This window comes from Anolis sagrei, chromosome 3 (assembly GCF_037176765.1).
Source record: "Anolis sagrei isolate rAnoSag1 chromosome 3, rAnoSag1.mat, whole genome shotgun sequence".
In the NCBI taxonomy this organism is placed as follows: Eukaryota; Metazoa; Chordata; class Lepidosauria; order Squamata; family Dactyloidae; genus Anolis; species Anolis sagrei.
The window spans coordinates 183,329,305-183,334,227 of record NC_090023.1 but is presented as its reverse complement, the minus strand read 5'-3'; positions in this window follow the sequence as shown (position 1 = coordinate 183,334,227).

Sequence of the window (4,923 nt, the reverse complement as noted above, 5' to 3'; positions counted from 1 at the left end):
TGAATGGTATGGCATTCTTAGTTTCATTGGCACCGCCTAATTGTTAATCAGATGACAGAGAGATAATTGTAGATTATAGATAGCATGTTAGAATGTTATCTGCAGTTAACCAAGTCACTGACAATATAGGAGATGCATCGGTGTGTCAATTTCCATGTTACTTCATTCAATTTATTGCCCAATAGTAAATCACCCTTTTGCAAATACATTTAAAAACACAAATTTAAAATAATGATCAAAATAAAGAGGTCTTTTCCCTTGAGTCACCTTATATTTCAATGGTGGGGAAAAGACAGGTGTAGTGAACGCATACCTTTGCTTCGTAGGCCGCAGCCTGGGAGTCAGTGAGCAGGCCTCCATGTTGGGAGGGTGCTCAGGATAGCTGACATGTTGGGAAGGGCAGAGAGGCAAGGGGAGGAGTCAGCTAACTCCTGATTGGCTCAGACCCCTAGGGGAGGAGTTGAAGGAGTGTGTAAAAAGGCCGTACTTTCTGTCAGAGGAGAAAGAGAATGATTTGATCTTAGAGAGAGATGGTTTTGATCTAAAAGAGAGAAGGATTTGATCTAGGAAAGAGATAGGATTAGGATTTTCAGGCAGGGAGAAGAGAGTTGCTGAGTGAGTTAAGAATTAGACTGATAGGGAATAACAGAGAGCAAGTGTTTCAAGGTACTTTGGCTTGAGTAGTCAAAGTGAAGGCTTGTTGACTTGTATCAAGAGAGAATACAAGTGGGTTTATTTCCCTACAGTGCAGAGTAGTCTAGAAGGAACCTAGTTACTAGGCCTGGGCAGTTTCGTTCGTTAATTTTGTAATTCGTTAAATATTCGTTATATTTAACAATTACAAAATGAATACAAAACATTTTTTCAAACCCGGAAGGGTTTTTCAATAACGAAACGGCATCCTCCATCCTTTTTACGAGCTTCCGCCCGTTTCGGAAATGGGATGGAGGATGCTGGTGCCTGGGAGCCAATCCGGCGCTCCCAAGCACCCAAGCAGTGCACCGTGGCTGATTTTGATTGGCCGGGAAGCCCTTTAAAAGCGGCTCCGTGTGGCCGCTTTGCTCATTGTTGCGGACGGAGGCGAGGGAGAAGGGAGGTCCGGGAGGGCGGCTTGCATTGGCTTGCATTGGCTTGGCTTGGTTGGCTAAGCTGGATTTCCTTGCATTGATTCCTTAATTCCTTAATTCTGTTGTTGGGAGAGCGAGGGCGGTTTTTGTTAATTTGTTAATTTTCCATTTTTAAATATTTTTGAAAAATACCTTTCTTTTATTCTTAAAAAAAATCAAAAAATATTCTAAAAAAAAGAAAAGAACCCATCTTAACGAATCGATTCGTTATTAACGATTTATACAAATAACGAAATTTCGTAAACGCTTTTTGCGCATGCGCTAACGCGGGGCGCCATCTTAACGAATCGATTCGTTATTCCCAGCAAATTTACGAAATTTCGTAAATGCTTTGCGCATGCGCCAACGCGGGCGCCATCTTAACGAATCGATTCGTAAATATTTACGAAATTTCGTAAATACCGAACTTTTTTAAGGGAAAATTTTGTAATTATTTTAAATATCGAAACAAAAAAAAAAACCCCAATTACAAATTGATTTTAGAAACAAATTTTTCCGTTGTTACCCAGGCCTACTAGTTACTCTTGCAGACAGCCAGGGCGGCTGGTCTAAGAAACACACTGTTACTTGTTATAGGGATAGTGTGAGGAAAGTAACTCACGTCAAAGAAAAGTTACTCCTTCTTAAGCAACCATTTGTTTTATTAGTCTGTGCCTCAGAAACCAACTACGCATATGTACCACTCAGTAATGAGTTGTCTGTTCCAAATATTTCAATAAACCTGTTCTCTAGTTTATTGTCGAAGGCTTTCATGGCTGGAATCACTCAGTTCTTGTGGGTTTTTTCGGGCTATATGGCCATGTTCTAGAAGCATTTCTCCTGACGTTTCACCTGCATCTATGGCAAGCATCCTCAGAGGTGAGATCTGCTGAAAAATATAAAACAGCAAACTTAAATAAACATAACATGATACCACACACACATGTATAACATAATAAGCTATAAACTCTTAAAATTACACTAAAAACATTCAAACTAAAATGGTATGTAGCATCTAACAAGCAAAGGTAGATGTCAATGACTAGTTGAGGATATATTCAAAGATGTACCCTAATCCTACTCCTCTCTGTAGGCTAGGGTACATAGGTGAGTATTTTTGAAGCTTTTTGAAAAGGGGAGGAAGGGGGCCTCATTACATTTATTCATTACATTATAGCTGATTCAGTGAAATGGGTGAGTGGATAAATAGGCATATAAGTGTTTTCCTTATATATCTAAGTTGAAACAAAGGCAGTTCAAATCTTTCAACAAATTGTTATGTGGTCATGTTACATGGAGCATGTTAACAATCATTTCTTTCATTTATTATTTTATTTCCAGTATTTCTATCCTGTTCCTTCTCAACCCCCAAAGGGGGACTTCAGGATGGCTTACATTTGGCAGCAATTCAATGAGACTATATATAACAGAGCAATAAAATAACAATTAAAACAATAAGTAAAACATTCATTAAAGCAGTAAATAACAGTATTAACAGCCGTATTACCATTCAAGTCAATTCCATATCCAGTTCCATGTCCAAAGTGCTATCTATTTTTGTTGTCCAAAAGCCTGGTCCACAACTTCAATTTTTTCCTAAATGACAGGCGGGACGGAGCCGATCTTACCTCGGTGGGAAGCAAGTGCCACAGTTGGGGGGGGGGGCACAGCCAAGAAGGCCCTGTCTCTCATCCTCGCCAGATGTGTTTGCGATGCTGGCGGGATTGAGAGGAGGGCCTCCCTGGATGATCTTAAACTGCGAGGTGGGACATAGAGGGAGATGCATTCGGACAAGTAAGTTGGGTTAGAACCGTATAGGGCTTTATAGGTCAAAACCAGCACTTTGCATTGAGCTCGGAAATGGACCTGCAGCCAGTGGAGCTGGCACAACAAGGAGGTGGTATGCTCCCTGTATGTCACTCCAGTTAGCAATCTGGCTGCCGCCCGTTGGACTAGTTGTAATTTCCGAACAGTCTTCAAGGGCAGCCCCATGTAGAGCTCATTGCAGTAATCTATTTGGGATGTAACAAGAGCGTAGACCACTGTAGCCAGATCAGACTTCCCAAGGGATGGGTGCAGCTGGCGCACAAGCTTTGACTGTGCAAAAGCTCCCCTGGCCACTGCCGAAACCTGGGATTCTAGGTTCAGCGATGAATCCAGGATCACTCCCAAGCTGTGAACCTGCGTCTTCAGGGGGAGTGTAACCCCATCCAACACAGGGTGTAACCCTATGCCCTGTTTGGCCTTTCGACTGACTAGAAGGACCTCTGTCTTGTCTGGATTCAATTTCAATTTGTTAGCCCTCATCCAGTCTGACACAGCAGCCAAACACTGGTTCAAGTTTGGGATATCCTCCTTAGTAACAGGTGGGAAGGAGTGACAGATTATCATTAAATTCTGGACAGCAACCCAACAGTTTTAAGACTGCCTAAAAGGAGAGCTAAAGGTGGCCAATGTGGATGATCAATTGATGTCCTATAATGGTACATGAAATTTGTTAACAATCATATCATTACTTTCTGGACAATATATAGTTTTCAAATGTTCAAAGTCAACACAGTGTGGGAGGGGAACATTCATGGCAGAGAACCTTCTGTACTTCTGTAGGCTCACTCAATGCAATTATCAGCTGTGACTTATGCACAGAGGTTACTTGAGTACATCAGTTCCCCAACAAAGAAGTTTCTATTTCTAATCTATGGAGGGCCTTAGTAGAGGAAATTGTGCCCTCTCTTTCTCAAGTGATTCACATTGCAGGTTCCTGAACATTCAAACAAGGTGTACAGATTCATCAAACCCCATTATAATTCAAAATATAATTATCAAGCCATATGCCAGCAATCCAGCAGTTTTAAGGCTGTCTAAAAAGAGAGCTAAAGGTGGGCTAATTAGAAAAAGAGAGCTAATTATGTGATGTTCTATAATTAGGACAAGCCTGTGGTGGTAATGATTATGTGCAGCTGGTAATGTAGGTCAGCCAGTAATCTTGGGCCATACCCGATAGGGTATAATTGTATGAGTTTTTAGAATACAGTGTGGTGGAGTGCTTCTGAAGAGCAACTGAAGAGCTTTAGAAGAGTTTCCAGAGATTCTTGTGGGTTTTTTCGGGCTATAGAGCCATGTTCTAGAGGCATTTCTCCTGATGTTTCGCCTGCACCTATGGCAAGCATCCTCAGAGGTAGTGAGGTCACCTCACTACCTCTGAGGATGCTTGCCATAGATGCAGGCAAAACGTCAGGAGAAATGCCTCTAGAACATGGCTCTATAGCCCGAAAAAACCCACAAGAACCTAGTGATTCCAGCCATGAAAGCCTTCGACAATACAGTTTCCAGAGAGCTTCTGGAGAGCTTCTTCTCTGAGGAGATCTATGCTCAAAGGCTTTGCTGTGAGGAGCAGCATGAAGAAGCTACTCTGAAGGATGCTATGGTGGAATAGCTATTAACTCAAGGTTTATGTTTTGCTCTCTTGTTTGATTTAGGATGAAAATGCCTCGTTTTGTGTTACTTACAAGGACTATGTAAGTTTCTTGCACTGTTTGATTTTTGTATGCAACATTGCAAGTTTATGTTTCATCTCTGCTGAGTAAAGATTTTTCTGTTCATTTTTCCTCTTATCTGTGAGTCTATTGCATTTGGATTTTGGGTGCTGGGCAAAATCCACTGCTGCGCAACAAAACAAACTAAAATAATAGCAGACTGGAGTTTACTAACAAGGTTTACGGAAAAATAAAAATGGAAATATGGACATAAATACTAAGAGGAAAAGGGATACTAGTCCTTTAAATTATGAAGAAGAAGAGGATCAAGTACAGAAGAA